The following is a 19,270-nucleotide window of genomic DNA, read 5'->3' as shown; positions in this document are numbered from 1 at the left end:
GCATCACAGTGTACTGAAGGAAAGCGTCTGGAGTCACAAAAGCAGAAATTTCTTTCGCCCGAGGAGTCAGTGGCACCTGCCAATATCCCTTTAACAGGTCAAGTTTGGTTACATACTTGGCACCGCCAACATTATCCACACAATCCTCAACTCGGGGAAGAGGATAACAATCAGGCCTAGTGACTCCATTCACTTTCCTAAAGTCTGTACAGAACCGGTCTGAACCATCAGATTTCATAGCCAGCAGACAGGGAGAACTCCAGGGACTACAGCTGGGTTCAGCAATACCGTGGCCCAACATGTAGTCCACCTGCTTCTGCAAGCGTGCACGTTTTTCTGGATTAACTCTGTAGGCATGTTGTTTAATCGGAAACGAATCTCCTACTTCAACATCATGTTGCAGCACCTGGGTCTGAGAGGGCACATCAGAGAACAGTGACATATGTGAACCAATCAAACAGGCCACATCCTCACCCTGAGACAGAGGCAGATGCGAAACACAACCATCAAGATTAACCAGCAGTTCAGAGTTCTTCAAACGCCCATGAACAACAGCACTGGACAAGGCAACGACATCACCATCAAAATCCAACTCCTCAGACTCCAAATCGGCACCGGACAGCGCCACAGCCGCCTCACCCTGATCAATCACTTCAGCACCGGACAGTGCCACAGCCGCCTCACCCTGATCAATCACTTTAGCACCGGACAGTGCCACAGCCGCCTCACCCTGATCAATCACTTTAGCACCGGACAGCGCCACAACAGATTTCAATACAACAGGGGAGGGTGAAACAGACCCTCGCTCCAGATAGGGCTTCAACATGTTGACATGACGAAGCCGACTTCGCCTCCTGCGGTCCGGGGTCGCGACCACATAGTCACGAGCGCCAACCTTCTCCCGGACAACATATGGCCCACTGTAACGTGCCTGTAACGATGAGCCAGGAATGGGCAACAGCACCAACACTTTGTCCCCTGGGCTGAAGCTACGGCTCTGCGCATCTTTGTCGAACCAACGCTTCATCTTGCCCTGGGCAACAACCATGCTCTGTTTAGCCAGCTCACAAGCACGATGAAGTTTTGAACGAAAATCACACACATAGTCCAGCAGATTCTGTGGTTCTGCACTACCAACCCATTTTTCATGTAGCAATTTAAGCGGACCGCGCACCGTATGGGCAAACACAAGCTCAGCAGGACTGAAACCCAGCGACTCCTGTACCACCTCACGCACAGCAAAGAGAAGCAGGTGGACACCCTCATCCCAATCCTTACCATACTCGAGGCAGTAAGTGCGCAGCATAGATTTTAGGGTCTGGTGAAACCGCTCAAGCGCACCCTGACTCATTTCTCATTGACTCTCATGACAATGAGAAATGTCAAGCTGCTTCACCACCTGTGCAAAAACCTTAGACATAAAATTCGACCCCTGGTCCGTCTGCACCACCCGTGGCAAACCAAACAAGGAAAAAAAATTAGTCAACGCTTTAATGACTGCAGGGGCGGTGATCCTCCGCAGAGGAATAGCCTCAGGAAAACGAGTGTTAACGCACATAATGGTCAGGAGAAACTGTTGACCCGCCTTTGTACGGGGAAGAGGCCCTACACAGTCTACGATAACACGTTCGAAAGGCTCCCCTACAACAGGAATCGGATAGAGTGGAAACGGGGGAATGGTTTGATTGGGCTTACCAGAGAGTTGACAGACATGGCAGGTCCTACAGTGCTGACGCACATCGGCTTTAAGACCCGGCCAAAAAAAACAACGCAACACACTATCATATGTCTTATTTACCCCAAGATGGCCAGCCAGAGGATTATCATGGGCCAGCTTCAAAACTTCTGGTCGAAACAGCTGTGGAACTACAACTTGCTTCACAACCCCCCAATCCTCTTGAAAACCCAAACGTGGTGGCAGCCACGCACGCATCAGCACCCCGTCCTTCAAGAAATACCTGGGAGACCCACCCCCATCATCATCATTCAAACCCACAGCCGCAAAAAGAGAAACCAGCGTGGGATCACGCTGCTGTTCGATAATAAGCTGTTCACGTGACATGGACAATTTAACATCTGAACTGTCCAATATAGAAAGGGGAGATGGCGGGGGAAAAGGAACCGGGCCTGGGGAGGGAAAGGCTGGTAACACTGACAAACCGTCCCCAGCCATAAAACTGTCACTTAATTCTACTTCCTCATCACCGGACTCAGGCTGCAGCTGACGTTGCTTTGCTGCCATGGCACGGGTAATGGCGCAGACAGAAAACACCCCTGGGAACTTTCTCACCAACTCATCTGAACACCCAGACCGGGGAACAGCTGTTACTTCAGGATTAAGCAGGACCTTCCCCCCCCGCTAAATCGTTCCCCAGGATGAAAGACACCCCCCCGACAGGAAACTCATCACTGACACCGACAATAACAGGCCCCGTAACCAACTCCGAGTCCAGGTGAATGGTGTGCAAAGGAATCCCCACAAACTGCATCCCAAACCCACGGACTAACGCAGCCGAGTCGGTTGAAGATTTCTCAGACAGAGGCAACACTCCACTCAAAATGACCGACTGAGAGGCTGCACTGTCCCTCAGAATAACGACAGGGACTTTCGGGCCTCCCGCAGTCAGCGAGACCGCCCCCTTCATGACGAAAGGCAAAAACACATCATCAAGCTCCGGAGACTGCCCAGGATGAGAGCGTGAGAGAGATGAACTGGGAGCACTAGGAGACTGACTCAATGAGCTTTCGGTTTTTAACAAATTAACAGCTTTAGGAGGCTTGTCCCTTTTGTTCAAAGCAAAACAGTAATTAACTGTATGGCCACGCTTCTTGCAAAAGGAACAAACCCTGTCACTCTCCTTACCCCCTCCACTCTCCTTCTGCGTCACAGGGGGCCTGGGCGCAGAGAAGCTGCGACCCAGGGAGGACTGTGGCTTATCATAACTGTCCCTATGAGTCAAAACGTATTCATCAGCAAGTACCGCAGCCCTAGAAATTTCTAGCACGTTACGGTCATTAAGGTGTGTCACAATTCGTTCAGGCAAACAATTCTTAAAGTCTTCCAGCAACATCAACTCACGCAAGCCAGCGAAATCAGAAACCTTCATAGAGCGACACCAACGATCAAATAACACTCCCTTCTCATGACCAAACTCCACGTATGTCTTCTCATACGACTTCTTGAGACGACGGTACCTCTGGCGATATGCCTCGGGCACTAACTCGTAGGCCATCAGCACCGCCTCTTTGACATGATCATAATTCAGGCTCATACCAGACTCCAAAGACCCGTAGGCATCCTGGGCCTTTCCCGTGAACACACATTGTAAAAGCAACGGCCAAAACTGCCTAGGCCACTCCAGGGTCTCAGCTACATGTTCAAACAGGGTGAAATATTTGTCAACATCTTTATCATTAAAAGACGGAACGAAATGGATGCATCTACCTATATCAAAACCACTGGCGGCAGGAGGGGGAGGAGAAGGAGGTGCATGCTGTAACTCCAGCTCCTTCAGATGCACCTGCCTCTTTGTCTCTTCCTCCAGCTTCCGCACCTCCAGTTCACCCAACAGCTCCTTCTCCCTCAGATCCAGACGGCGCAACTCAATCTGCAGCTCCAATCCCCTGAGACGAGCCGCTTCATCCACATCTGACCGTGACTCCACCCCCTTCATGACCGCTTCACTCAAAAGACCCTCTTTACACAACACAGACAGCAGCTCAGTTTTTATAGCCTGCTTCTTCATCTGCTTAGTCACCGTAACTTTAAGAAAACTGGCCAGAGAAATTAACTGCTCTTTAGTGCAAGAACAGAACTGCTCCATCGTCGGATGAGCAACAAACTCCTCAGCACTAAACGCCATGACGAGACTGGCCACACTGATCAGACCAGGGCGAGAGGAAAAAAAACAAAAAAAACAGACCGCTCACCAACCTACTCACTCAAAAATACCACCCAAGAGGGCAAAACACAGCAGCACCAAAAAGAAAACCATGGTGCACAAACGTGCCGGCCGAAAAAACACTGGCAACCACACTAGGAAGTCCAAGCCAACAAACTCTGTCAGTGACGACCAAGTCACACCACAAAATCAACTAGACACGGCCTATCACAATAGACACGGCACTCACAGTTGGAATCAACAGAAACACTGAAGACCCAACATGTGATCCCGGACGAGCCCCCAAATATGTTACGGACCTATAAGAAATGGCTCGTGAGGCCCGGAACACATCAAATAAACGAATCAGAAACAACTGTTGCCACTAAATAATAACAAATGTTTATTGGTTGAAACAAACAAATATTTAGAAAGGCAACAAACCAAAAGGGTTGGAGGTTCCCGGCCAAAACAAACAAAAGAGAGGGGAACACTGAGCCAGCCATCGGCCGTCGAAGTCAGTGTTCACCCCCGAACTAAGTCTGCCTAAATAACCCACTACCTAAATGAAAGAAAAAGGTTATCCGAAAACAGGACTACCAAGAACCCCCGAACCAACTACCAACATAACAAAAGCTCAAAAGGACTTCTGGCATGGGGGAAACCGGAGCCTCGGTCTCCTCACCCGTTCACCTGCATGGAAGAATAGAGAGCCAGAAAGAAATTCACAGCCTCCTTAAGTCAGCTCCAGCTGACGAGGTGATGAGTCTCACCTGAGGACTGGCTGCGTGGAGAGAGGGAGAAAGGTGGAGAGAGGCACAAACACACACACACATTCTCACACAGAGCCCCACCTCCTGGCCACACGTAACAGTGGCATAGTTATGATGAATGAGTGAGAGAGTCAGTTGAAGGGAGGGCTGATAATACAAAGGAGGCTAGAGAGGCAGGAGAGAGGGAACGAATGTTGCGACGGACGGAAGCAGACTGTTGATGTGTTAAGGTTGTCGGTTTGAGATAATGGGAGAGAGTAAGAGATAAAGAAGTGGTCGGAAACATGAAGTGGTGTTACAGTGAGGTTAGATGTTTAGCAGTTTCTGGTGAATAATATAGTCCAGGTGGTTACCGGCTTTGTGAGTAGGAGGGGAAGGACTGAGTGAGAGAGCAAAAGAAGGCACTAAAAGTAAAAGATCAGATGACTTGTCTGTCTGGTTGTTAAAGTCAACCAGAAGGATAAGTGAAGGGCAATTTTCTGGGAAGTTTGAAAGGAGGACGTTTAATTCCTCCAAAAAATCTCCCAAAGAACCTGGTGAACGGTAGAGAACAACAATAGTTAATTGTACCGGTTGAGTAACAGTCACAGCGTGAAACTCAAAAGATGTTGGGGTAAAAATTGGAAGCGAGTAGAGAGAAAAACTCCATTTGTGGGAAATGAGTAAACCTGTACCGCCACCCCTACCAGTGGGTCTAGGTGTGTGGGTGAGAGAAAAGGCAGTGGAGAGGGCAGCTGGGGTGGATGTGTTGTCGGGTGTAATCCAGGTAATTTTTCCGCCACCAAACTTAACTGTTTTCTGGGTGAATCTCGGATCCATGCGGGCTCCAGTAGGTCTCCTGCAATATTTTCGGCGGCTGTGATGAAATTCAACCGAAGATCAAATTGAAGAATCCTCCTTCTGCCACTTTTCCAGCGCCCATCATTTTAGCAAGCTGTGGGCCTTGGCAAATGCCAGACGGAGGGGGGCCAAAGGGGGAACAGGGGACAGTCAGATCTATTTTTAGGCTTCACAGGTGTTAATCAACACTGCAGGTAGTGCATTCAGAGGAGCAGAGGGACAGTAACTCAACATGGCGTGTTCCAGTCCCAGTGGGGTAAGACACAAACATTGAGTGTTTTTTCTTTGTCTTTCAGGGGGGAACTGTTGAATTCTTTAAATAATCAACTGTCAATGATATCTTCAGTCAATGTGTTCATTTTCCAGATAGGACTTATAGTTTTTGAGTTCCAAGTATTTGTTTGGTGGAGATTTATGAAATGAGAAGTACGTTTCTAAACTGCTCTTACGGCATCATTTTTTGGCTCTAAACAATAATATAGATATGTACTTGTTCGTCCAAGCCTTGTTATTCTTACGCTGTTTTCATTTCACGGATAGGAGTTATAGATTTTGTATTAGAGCATTTTGTTCGGGACGTTCTCCAGAGGGCTGATATTCCCCTCACTGTCTATCGCACCTGGCGTAATCAGAGTCACACACACAGGGGGAGGGGGGACAGTCAGATCTATTTTTAGACTTCACAGGTGGTGTAATCAGAGTCACACACACGCAGAGGGAGGGGGGCCAAAAGGGACAGTGAGATCTATTTTTAGACTTCACAGGTGGTAATCAGCACTGCAGGTCATTCAGTTAGTAGAGCAGAGGGACAGTAACCCAAAATGGCGTGTTGAAGTCCAGGTGTGGGTAAGACACAAACATTGAATTTTTTCTTTGCCTTTCAGGGGGGAACTGTTGAATTCTTTAAATAATCAACTGTCAATGATATCTTAAGTCAATGTGTTCATTTTCCAGATAGGACTTTTGTTTTTGTTTGGAGGAGAATTATGAAATGAGAAGTACGTTTCTAAACTGCTTGTGCAGCCTAATTTTTTTACTCTAAACAATAATATAGATATGTGCTTGTTCGTCCAAGCCTTGTAATTCTTACGGTGTTTTCATTTCACGGGTAGGAGTTATAGATTTTGTATTAGAGCATTTTGTTCGGGACGTTCTCCTGAGGTCTGACGTCTCCCTCTCATTCCCCACACCTGGCGTAATCAGGGACTCACACACGCAGAGGGAGGGGGGACAGTCAGATCTATTTATAGAATACTTCACGGGTGTTGATCAACACTGTAGGTGCTGCAGTCAGTAGAGCAGAGGGACAGTGACCCAGAGGTGGCCAGTTGAAGTCCCAGTGTGGGCGGGGCTTAAATTGTTTTTTTTTATTTTCATTGTCTTTCAGGGGGGAACTGTTGTAGTGCAATGTGATTGGCTCTTGATCAGATTCCTGTATTAGTGTGTATGAAGTGATAGTGATACCGCCACCTGGTGGTCGTTGTGAAAATGAAGTTTTAGCAATCGCCCCCAAAATCCTGTCACATGATCAGAGCCCTGACCTGATCAAGTCAGGACTTTTACTGCATACACATTATTAGTGAAAGCGCCACCTAGTGGTCCGTCTGAAAATGAAGTTTGTGCAATCGGTCCCAAATTGAACAACCTTCATTAGATTCCAGACCTGAACAGATATATAAGTGCGTATGCAGAGATAGTGATAGCGCCACCTAGTGGTTGGTGTGAAGATTAAGTTTTAGCAATCGCCCCCAAAATCCCGTCACATGATCAGAGCCCTGTCCTGAAGAGATCTGAGTGTGTATGCAGTGTTAGCGATAGCGCCAGCAACTGAGCAAGTCTGTCGCTCTCTCTTTTATACCAGTCAGTTTCTCTCTCTCTCTCTCTCTCTCTTAAACCAGTCTCTCTATCTCTCTCTCTCTCTCTTAAACCAGTCTCTCTCCCTCTGGATCTTACTATCTCTCTCTTAAAGCAGCCAGTCTTTCTGTCTCTTTCTTTCTCTTTATACCAGCCATTCTCTCTCTCTCTCTCTGGGTCTCTCTCTGTCTCTCTCTCAAATTGACACAGTCTGTCTCTCTTCCCAAAAAAACAAAAATATTTAGTCTGGAACCGGCAAATTCTAGGCACCCATTCGAAATTTCTCGGCAGGAGGAATTTTCTAGTTCTTATTCTTATACATTCTTCCAAAAAGTTTGGGACGCTTCTCCTCCCACAAATTTTGTCGCACATTCACGAGACCTGCAAATAAACCTGCCGAATTACGTCGAATCGTGTGCTATTATTCAAATTTGATTCTTCCCCGGTTCGCTCAAAAATCGCGATAACGTGGCCGAAAACGTACAATGGGAGTCAAGCTCGCTCTACCAAAAGAGTGACAGTGCGAAAAAGAGGCATTTTCAGGTGCCCCGGGGGGACTAAAACTGCTCTCAAATCCCCAAACGGAGGTCCTCAGACATGATTTTTAGATATCTGAGGTGGTGAGATTGTTTCCTTCGCAGACATGTCACTCTCAAATCTCTCGGACCTGTGCTTATATCCGCATCGAAAAATCGAGGAATTATTTCCGGATCCTTCTACCATTGGAGCCCCATGTTAATTCTGAAGATGTTTCTGAAAAGATTAAAACTGAAAAATAAAACGTAAATCGCTCCCACGGCTCCATTTCTCAGATCTCACGAATAAAAAATAGATCTGGTTGTAGTGTAAACTCTTGTGATTCTCAAAATGTTTTCATTTTCCAGATAGGATTTATAGTTTTTGAGTAACAAGTATTTGTCTGATGACAGCGCTAGAGTGTGGAAAAATGTCTCTTCCATTAAAAGTAATGATGGAGAAGGAGGAGAATTTATGAAATGAGAAGTACGTTTCTAAACTGCTCTTACGGACTCATTTTTTGACTCTAAACAATAATATAGATATGTTCTTGTTCGGCCAAGCCTTGTGATTCTCACGGTGTTTTCATTTGTCGGATAGGAGTTATAGTTTTGGAATTAGAGCATTTTGTTCGGGAGGTTCTCCAGAGCTCTGACGTCTCCCTCTCATTCTCGCACATCTGGCGTAATCAGAGTTACACACGCAGGGGAGGGGAGACAGTCAGATCTATTTTTAGACTTCACAGGTGTTAATCAACACTGCAGGTAGTGCAGTCAGAGGAGCAGAGGGACAGTAACTCAACATGGCATGTTCCAGTCGCAGTGTGGGTAAGATACAAACATTGAGTTTTTTTCTTTGTCTGTCAGGGGGGAACTGTTGAATTCTTTAAATAATCAACTGTCAATGATATCTTAAGTCAATGTGTTCATTTTCCAGATAGGACTTATAGTTTTTGAGTTCCAAGTATTTGTTTGGTGGAGATTTATGAAATGAGAAGTACGTTTCTAAACTGCTCTTACGGCATCATTTTTTGGCTCCAAACAATAATATAGATATGTACTTGTTCGTCCAAGCCTTGTTATTCTTACGCTGTTTTCATTTCACGGATAGGAGTTATAGATTTTGTATTAGAGCATTTTGTTCGAGACGTTCTCCAGAGGGCTGATATTCCCCTCACTGTCTATCGCACCTGGCGTAATCAGAGTCACACACACAGGGGGAGGGGGGACAGTCAGATCTATTTTTAGACTTCACCGGTGGTGTAATCAGAGTCACACACACGCAGAGGGAGGGGGGCCAAAAGGGACAGTGAGATCTATTTTTAGACTTCACAGGTGGTAATCAGCACTGCAGGTCGTTCAGTTAGTAGAGCAGAGGGACAGCAACCCAAAATGGCGTGTTGAAGTCCAGGTGTGGGTAAGACACAAACATTGAATTTTTTCTTTGCCTTTCAGGGGGGAACTGTTGAATTCTTTAAATAATCAACTGTCAATGATATCTAAAGTCAATGTGATTGGATTAGTGGGTCTGCCGCTGACTCAGTGATCCAATGGTTGTGACTTCAAAACCAACAGAAGCCAAAAATTACTTTTGAACAAATATATTAATATATCTGGTTGTAGTGTCAAGCCTTGTTGTTCTCAAAATGTGTTTATTTTCCAGATAGGACTTATAGTTTTTGAGTAACAAGTATTTGTTTGATGAAAGTGTTTGAGTGAAATGAGAAGTACGTTTCTAAAATGCTCTTACAGCCTCATTTTTTGGCTCTAAACAATAATATAGATATGTACTTGTTCGTCCAATCCTTGTGATTCATTTCACGGGTAGGAGTTATAGATTTTGTATTAGAGCATTTTGTTTGGGACCTTCTCCTGAGGTCTGATGTCTCCCTCTCATTCCCGCACAGCTGGCGTAATCAGAGTCACACACGCAGAGGGAGGGGGGACGGTCAGATCTATTTATAGAATACTTCACGGGTATTGATCAACACTGTAGATGCTGCAGTCAGAAGAGCAGAGGCACAGTGACCCAGAGGTGGCCAGTTGAGGTCCCAGTGTGGGCGGGGCTTACATTTTTTTTTTTTTTTTCTTTGTCTTTCAGGGGGGAACTGTTGTACTACAATGTGATTGGCTCTTGATCAGATTCCTTTATTAGTGTGTATGAAGTGATAGCACCACCTGGTGGTTGTTGTGAAAATGAAGTTTTAGCAATCGCCCCCAAAATCCTGTCACATGATCAGAGCCCTTACCTGATCAAGTCAGGACTATTACTGCATACACATTATTTGTGATAGCGAAACCTAGTGGTCGGTGTGACAATGAAGTTTGAGCAATCGGTCCCAAATTGCACACACTTAATCAGATGCCAGACCTGAACAGATATATTAGGGTGTGTTCATTGAAAGTTTTAGCATTCAACCCCAAAATTCTGTCACATGATCAGAGTCAAGTCCTGAGGAAGTCAAGACTATTACTGCATACACATTAATAGTGATAGCGCCACCTAGTGGTTGGTCTGAAATTGAAGTTTGTGCAATCGGTCCACAAATCCTGTCACATGATCAGAGCCCTGTTCTGAAGAGACCTACAAGTGAATGCATTGATTGTGATCAAGTCTTTCTCTCTCTCTCTCTCTCTCTCTCTCTCTCTGAGTGTGGTGGTGTAGTGCGTGCGAGTTGAGAGCGGTGGCGGTAAATGAGCGGTTTGTGCGATTTTGATCTCTTTATTGATAATTCTGATTATAGTTATATAGTGTATTGTTTGTTATACTGTTGGTGGTGTTACGGTGTACACGGAGGAGGTGTTAGGTGGTGTGTGTGTGTGTGAGTGTTTGCAGTCGGCCGCGGGCCGGCGTGCTAAACGCCATGGACCTCGCCAGATTAACCCGGAAGCACGGTATTAACATCGCTACGGCTTTCCCATGCTCCGTGGAGGAGTGTAGTCTGGCCGTGGGGAGGGTAGTCGGCAACAGCAGCGTGAAGTCCGCTGCGAGGATTAACAACGCGGTTGTCATTTTTCTGGACAGGGTAGAAAAGGTGAACACGGTGGTGGCGAGCGGGATTGAAGTGAACGATACGTTCATGTCTGTTCTGCCCCTCGCCACACCGGCGGTAAAAGTGACTCTGTCCAACGTCCCTCTGTTCATAAGAGATGAGACGTTATTGAGAGAATTAGCGAGACACGGTAAGATCGTGTCCCAGGTTAAGAAAGTGTCCTCAGGATGCAAGTCCCCGCTGTTAAAACATGTGGTGTCCCACAGAAGGCATCTGTTTATGATTCTTAATAACAGGACTGAGGATCTGAACCTGGTGTTCAAGATCAGGGTGGAGGAGTTTGATTTGTGTCTTCAAACAACACAAAGTGTTTCAGCAGTGGAAAAGAAGGACACCAAGCAAAAGGGTGTCCTCAGCGAAATAAAACAGCTGACACTCAGGAGCAACAGGAGGGGACAGGGGAGGTTCAGCAGGAGCTTCAGGTGAGTGAGGAGGGACAGGAGGGGACAAGTGGAGTCCAGCAGGAGGGTCAGGTGAATGAGGAGGGGACAGGGGAGATCCCAAAGGAGGTTCAGTTGAATGAGGAAGGGACAGGGGGGATCCCGAAGGGGGTTCTGGTGAGTGAGGAGGGACAAGAGGGGACAGAGGTGGTCCAACAGGCAGATTAGGTGAGCGAGGAAAGACAAGATGGGACAGAAGTGGTCCAACAGGCAGAGCAGGTGAGCGAGGAAAGACAGGAGGGGACATTGGTGGTCCAACAGGCAGAGCAGGTGAGCAAGAAAGACAAGAGGGGACAGAGGTGGTCCAACAGTCAGATCAGGGGAGTGAGGAAAGACAGGAGGAGACAGGCCAAGTAAGTGATATTGACATGGAGAGAGACGAGGAGGCGTTTAAAGTTCCTCGTCTTAAAAGAAAAACCAGGAGCGACAGTGGAACCTCCAAAGCCAAGAAAGGGACAGTGAAGAAAGGAGGGGAGGAGCAGCAGAGTCTGAGTCTAACATGGAGCCCGACTCTGCTGACAGTGAATCCTCCGACTTCAAGACAGGAAGCCAGAAGAGCTCAAGAAGCTACAGTGCGGGGAAGATGAAAGTGTTTCTCCAAAAAACAAAGAATATGAAGGGGTTGAAATTAGAGGATTATTTTCTGATAAGGAGCAGTTTTCAAACTCTGCCCGGCTGCACATGAGCAGCAAAGGCAGAGGAGGTTTCACTGACCAGGAGATATACATACTCAAGAAAATTGTTCAGAAAATTAGACCGGATAAAAACAATGATGATGGTGATGAATAAAGTACATCCTGATTACAAATCAGTCCTGTTTTTTTGTGGGTTTTTTATATTTTTCATTATGAGTCTTTTAAACATCAGTTCTTTGAACGTAAACGGAGCCAGAGACGCTGTGAAGAGATCTCTGGTGTTCCAGCAATTAAAGCTGAAAGGGACTGAAGTGATGTTCCTACAAGAAACACATAGTGATACTAATAATGAGAACGACTGAGAGTGGGAGGGGCAGGTGGTCCTGAGCCACATAAGCACAACCAGTGGGGGGGTGGGCATCATCTTCTCCAGGAGCTTCGCACCGGAGTCTTTAGAAGTGGAGGAGGTGGTGGAGGGCAGACTACTGGTGGTGAGGGCAAAGGTCGAGGAGTTTTATTTTGTTTTTATAAATGTGTATGCTCCGGTCTCAGGACCTGAGAGAGTCTGTTTTTTAAAGGTTTTAGACACGGCGTTAAGCAGAGTAAAAGTTGATGATTTTTTATTTCTAGGAGGTGATTTTAATTGTACAGAAGATGATGTTTTAGACAGGAACCACCTGGAGCCCCACAGAGCTTCACAGAGTGCACTGAGGCAGCTGCTGCAGGCCCATGAGCTGTGTGGAGAAGGATGAATGACAGTAAGAGACAATACACCTGGACTCATTGCAGAGGGAATCTCATTTCCATGGCAAGGTTGGACCGGTTTTATTGTTTTAAACATAATTTTAGCATCTTCAGAAAGTGCAGTATACTCCCAGTGGGTTTTACAGATCACGCGCTGGTTGTGTGCAAAGTTTTTATTTCTAAGCTAAAGTCTAGAAGCACCTACTGGCATTTTAACACGTCTCTTTTATTTATTTTTTTTTTTTATTTGCCTTTATTTAACCAGGTCGGTCCCGTTGAGATACAATGACCTCTTTTGCAAGGGAAGCCTGGCCAAGACAGCAGCATACAAAATGTCAAACAGTCACAAGACACACACAAATCACATAACACAGATCAAACAAGATAAGTTCCCTGTTCCCTTAAGATAAAGCAACAGGACTAAAGCTCCGGATTCCCACCAAAACAAGAACAAGTGTGGTATGAAGCCGCTCCAATTTCTCTCACACGAGTCTTCAAAGTGTCAAGGTTTATGAGCTCCTTTAACTTTAGGGTTTTTTGCAGTACATTCCAAGCAGCAGGTGCAGCGAACTTAAAACAGTGCTTACCAAATTCAGTGTGTACTTTGGGCATAATTAATAAATAAAGCTCATTTGAACGTAAGCAGTAATTGCTCTGGGATTTAAAGATGTACTTACATAAGTAGTGGGGGAGCAGACCCAAGATAGCTTTATAAATAAAAATATGCCAATGTATAAGGCGGCGTGCTGCTAGAGATGGCCACTCAACTCGAGCATATAAGATGCAGCGGTGAGTGAGGGCTTTACAACCAGTGACAAACCTTAAGGCACCATGATATACAGTGTCTAGAGAACGCAGACAGTTTGCTGGGGCATTCATATATAAGAGATCACTGTAATCAAGTACAGGGAGGAAAGTGGTAGCAATCAACTTTTTTCTGGTAAAAAAAGAAAAACAAGATTTGTGACGGAAGAAGAATCCCAGTTTCACTCTTAATATTTTTACCAGATTTTCTACATGTGGTTTAAAAGAAAGTCGATCATCAATTAAAATGCCGAGATACTTGTAACAGTTCACAAGTTCAATTTCATACCCTTGCAATGACAAAATGCTGGGTGGAGACACAGGCACTTTTCTGCCATTGGAAAATATCATCAGTTTGGTTTTGGCGGCATTCAAGACAAGTCTAAGTTCAATGAGCTGATTTTCCACAAGGTTAAAAGCAATTTGTAAGTTGCCAAGGGCTTCGGCAAGAGTGGTGCCACAACAGTATATAACTGTGTCATCAGCATAAAAATGAAATTTGGCATTTGGGACGTTACTGCCCAATGTATTTACATAAATAACAAACAGAATCGGGCCAAGAACTGAGCCCTGTGGCACACCAGTAGAGACATTTAGCAGTGTGGATGAGCTGCCTTCAAAACAAACACATTGTTTTCTATTAGACAGATAATTATTAAACCAGCCAACAGCCTGCTCAGATAAACCTATATCAAGCAGGCGTTGCTTCAGAATGGAATGATCCACTGTGTCAAAGGCCTTAGAAAGGTCAACAAAGAGAGCTGTGCACACTTTTTTTTGATCCAGCCAGTCTATTATATCATTAGTGAGTTTGAGTGAGGCTGTAGTTGTGCTGTGTTGTTTCCTAAAGCCGGATTGGTATGGGGAGAGAATGTTGTTAGTAAGGAGAAAATCTTTCAACTGATTGTTTACTAGACCTTCAAGGACCTTTGACAGGATGGACAACTTGGAGATGGGTCGATAATTATTCAAGCAAGTAGGGTCCCCTCCTTTCAAAAGGGGAAGGACGTAAGCGACTTTCCAAATTTCAGGAATACAATTTGTGGTGATAGTGAGGTTAAAAAGATATTGGAGCGGTTTGGCAATAAAATCAGCTGCTAACTTTAAGAAATATGGTTCCAAGTGATCTGGACCTGCAGATTTACTGATATCAAGAGAGCAAAGAGCTCTATGGACCTCTTCCACTGAAAACAACCTAAAAACAAAGGAAGGTTGACCAGTAGGGATAAGGCCTTGAGACATGTTTCCAACATCTGGGGCAGAAGACCAATATTAAGGGCAGGCATAGCAATCGTGGAAGAAGACCGAGAGAATAAGGAGCCAGAGGCAGAAAAATGAGTATTAAAACAATCAAGTATAGTTGCCCTGTCAGTTACAGTGGTAGCATCATTAACAATACAGGGTGGGAGTTCGCTATGATTTTCAGTGGCTGAGATAGATTTGATCACTTTCCAAAATTTTTTAGGGTCGTTTAAATTTTTCGTTATTGCAGAGAGATAAAAGCTACATTTTGCTTTTTTAATAAGAAAGGTAAAACTATTTCTGAGTTGCCTAAATATAAGTTTATCTGCCTCAGACTGTGTCTTTCTGGCCTTAGCCCATGCAAGATTTCTATTATGCAGTAGATCGGCTAAATCGGGCGTGAACCAGGGATTATCCCTCCCCTTAACCTTATATTTTCTGAAGGGAGCATGCTTATCAAGCAGGGAAGATAAACCTTCAGAGAAAAATTGCCATGCAGTCTCTACATTATTAATTAATTCAATACGATCCCAGTTAAGATCATATAAATCACGGAAGAACGCCTGTTCAACAAAGGCCCTCATATTACGTTTTATCAGAATACGAGGTTTGGATTTTGGAACTTTGGCATTTCTGACTGCAGCAATCACACAGTGGTCACTAATATCATTTGCAAAAACACCTGACATCGAATACTTGTGTGGTACATTAGTCAAGACCAAGTCAATTAAAGATGATTTATCTGGACACTTCAAATTTGGGTGTGTGGGGCTTTCAATGAGCTGCGTAAGATTCAATGAAACACAGGAATCTTTGAAGGCATCAGAGTTAGAATTTAGCCAATCCCAATTTAGATCACCAGTTAATATTATTTCATTATAGGTCAGTTCAGCTAATAGCTGATTCAGAGAAGTTAGCGCTTCAGCAGTAGCTGATGGGGGTCTATAGCAGCCCACAACAGTGATGGAAAACCCATTTGAAATATCAAGTTTTATGGCTAAGAATGCAAACTGTTTACTGATTGATTTGGACTGCAGGACATTTACATTAAATTTTGATTTACAATAAATTGCAACCCCGCCCCCTTTCCTAGGACGGTCAGCCCTAAATACATTATACCCTTTGATGGCGATTGCTTTGTCAGAATAAGATTTACTGAGCCACGTTTCCGACAGAACAATGACATCTGCATTAGTTGATTTTGCCCAGATATGCAGCATATCAATCTTTGATGGCAGACTACGAATATTCAGATGTATTAAACCTAGCCCGGTCCTATCCTTAAATTCAGCAGGTGTGTTACAAATAGCAATGCCAGGACCAGGATTTGGCTGGATACCAGAAATCAAGAGTAAAAGTAGCAACAGAAATCTTTTCCTACTAATTTCAGGGTTGCTAGGTGTTTCTGTTTTGGAGTGTAATCTAGCATGCAACATGACAAGAGATTTATCAGACTGTAAAAAGTTTGATTCCAGGACAGAGGTGCAAACAAGACATAACCATTGTGCAAAGACAAAAGGATCCAAATAAGAATGGGTCAGCACTTGTTCACTTCGTTCACTGAGCAACTTATTGGTTTCAGGGTTTGGAATGATTGGAGGAGAGAGCACAATACCTGATGTGCACTCCCCATGGTAGCAGGTTAACCCAGAATCCGAGAGAATCACAGTGGCGATGAGGACCATGAAAAGAGAACACATAGTACCAGCACAGAGTTCAGTCCCAAAGAGAAAACCAGGGGCAAGAAACGGTGTATCCGAGCAGGATAATGAAGCGAGCCTCAGGCTGCAGGGCAGGGTAGATGGAACAGGCCTCAGGCTGCAGGGCAGGGTAGATGGAACAGGCCTCAGGCTGCAGGGCAGGGTGGATGAACAGGCATCAGGCTGCAGGGCAGGGTGGATGGAACAGGCCTCAGGCTGCAGAGCAGGGTAGATGGAACAGGCCTCAGGCTGCAGGGCAGGGTAGATGGAACAGGCCTCAGGCTGCAGAGCAGGGTGGATGAACAGGCATCAGGCTGCGGTGCAGGGTGGATGAACAGGCATCAGGCTGCGGTGCAGGGTGGATGAACAGGCATCAGGCTGCAGGGCAGGGTGGATGCAACAGGCCTCAGGCTGCAGGGCAGGGTGGATGCAACAGGCCTCAGGCTGCAGAGCAGGGTGGATGGAACAGGCCTCAGGCTGCAGAGCAGGGTGAGTGGCACAGGCCTCAAAAGCAATCCAGAATGGATGAAGCGGATTCCAAGGCAGTGTACAAGAGACTGCTGTATGCTGCTGTTAGCAACAATCTCAAGCCCAACCACAGCAGCAACAGGCAGAAAGTCAATCACACCTCACAGTTCCAAGAAGCTGAGAACAGGCCACGGCTACGGCTAGCAACTCAGGGCACAATCAGAAGGAACAGGCCGAAGCATAAGAGGCAGAGCAGCCTTCTAAAGCAGACAAAAACATGAATAATCCACAGACCTTTGAGAGTTGACCGTTCATCAGCACAAAAATCCTAAAAAATCCTTAAAAAATCCTAAAAAATCCCAAATAAAAACAATAAAACAAGACAGACACCTGACAGAGACAAAAGACATGCGGCCATCTTGGATCTCACCTCCCCTGGGGATAGGGATGGAGAAGAGGAAGGAGAAGCTGGAAAGAGAAGCTCCGAGAAGCTGTGATCTTTTAAGTTTTTTTGGAGCGGTTTTAAAGAAACAAAGAATGATTTTATTTCTTTAAAGCTGTGGTGGGACTGTGGTAAGGTTGAGATAAAGCAGCTCTGTCAACAGTATACCCTCAATGTTACAAGAGACATAACCAGATCTATGGAGGATCTAGAGTCGGAAATTGTGGTGGTGCTGAATTTAATAGATTCCACTGGAAATCAAGATCATATTAAAGATCTCAAGTCTAAAAAATCTGCTCTTACAGACCTACTGGGCATGAAGGCCCAGGGGGCGCTGGTCAGGTCACGGTTCCAGACGGCAGCGCTCATGGATGCACCGACAAAATTCTTCTTTGGACTGGAAAAGAAGAATGGACAAAGCAGAATCATCCACACTCTTCGATCTCCTGAAGGAGAAGAACTCAGCGACAGCAAGGAGATCCGGAAGAGAGCCGTGAGTTTTTATAAGGATCTGTACGAAACAAAATACACTAAGAACATTTCCCTGTATGAATCCTTCTGTGGAGAGCTGCCCAAAGTCCCCCCAAGACGTAAACACCAGGTTGGATGGCCCCCTGTCGATGCAGGAACTCTACACGGCCCTGCAGAGCATGGCTGGAGGAAAGGCCCCAGGCATCGACGGCATTCCAGTCGAGTTTTTTAAGGAGTTCTGAAGCGAGATGGGGGAAGATCTTTTAACTGTTTTTAACGAGAGTTTTAGAGACTTGGTGCTGCCGATAAGCTGCAGGAGGGCAGTGATAACTCTCCTGCCAAAGAAAGGAGACCTTCAGGAGATCAAGAACTGGCATCCGGTGTCGCTGCTATGCACAGACTATAAGATCCTGTCCAAAGTGCTGGCAAACCGTCTGAGGGAGGTGATGGAGGGAGTGATACACCAGGACCAAACTTACTGTGTGCCTTGTAGGTCTATCCTGGACAATGTGTCCTTGAGTCGTGATATTGTGGACTTCTCTAGTTCATTAGGCATAAAAACTGGGCTCATTTCTCTGGACCAGGAAAAGGCTTTTGACAGGGTTGAGCACCTGTACCTCTGGAAGACTCTGGAGAGGTTTGACCTCAGCCCAGGTCTCATAGCGATGATCAAGGTTTTGTATCAGGACAATGAGAGTGTACTGAAGATCAATGGAGGCCTGAGTGCACCTTTTAAAGTATACAGGGGGGTGAGACAGGGCTGCTCGCTCTCAGGGATGTTATACACACTTTCTATTGAACCCATGCTAAAGAAGATAAGAGCAAACATTGAAGGGTTGATTTTAAGTGATTTTAAAGAGTCATATTTTATCAGCATATGCGGACGACTTATGTTCATAATAAATGTTCTTCTTTCACAAATGTTCTGTCATTAATATTGCATAAGTGAATTTTGCCAACCGTAACACTGTTAAGAACTCCATAACCTTCATTGTTCATTATATAATCTTTGATGGTAAAATAATTGAACTAGATCTAAATGAGACTGATCTTAATCAATAAATTGGCTATCTTTTCCCTTCTATGAAGGGTGGTGCACTGAGGTAGTCAAACATGGCCGCAGTGGCAAAGCCCCAGGGATTGATGAGATCCAGCCAGAAATGCTAAAGGCTCTGGGTGTTGAGGGGCTGTCATGGTTGACACGCCTATTCAACATCGCGTGGGAGTCGGGTACAGTGCCAAAGGAGTGGCAAACCGGGGTGGTGGTTCCCCTGTTCAAAAAGGGGGACCAGAGAGTGTGTACCAATTACCGGGGTATCACACTTCTCAGCCTCCCTGGTAAAGTCTACTCCAAGGTGCTGGAAAGGAGGGTTCGGCCGATCGTCGAACCTCAGATTGAAGAGGAACA

This window comes from Platichthys flesus, chromosome 6 (genome assembly GCF_949316205.1).
Source record: "Platichthys flesus chromosome 6, fPlaFle2.1, whole genome shotgun sequence".
Lineage (NCBI taxonomy): Eukaryota > Metazoa > Chordata > Actinopteri > Pleuronectiformes > Pleuronectidae > Platichthys > Platichthys flesus.
The sequence above is the reverse complement of the archived record's forward strand: the minus strand, read 5'-3'. Positions refer to the sequence as shown.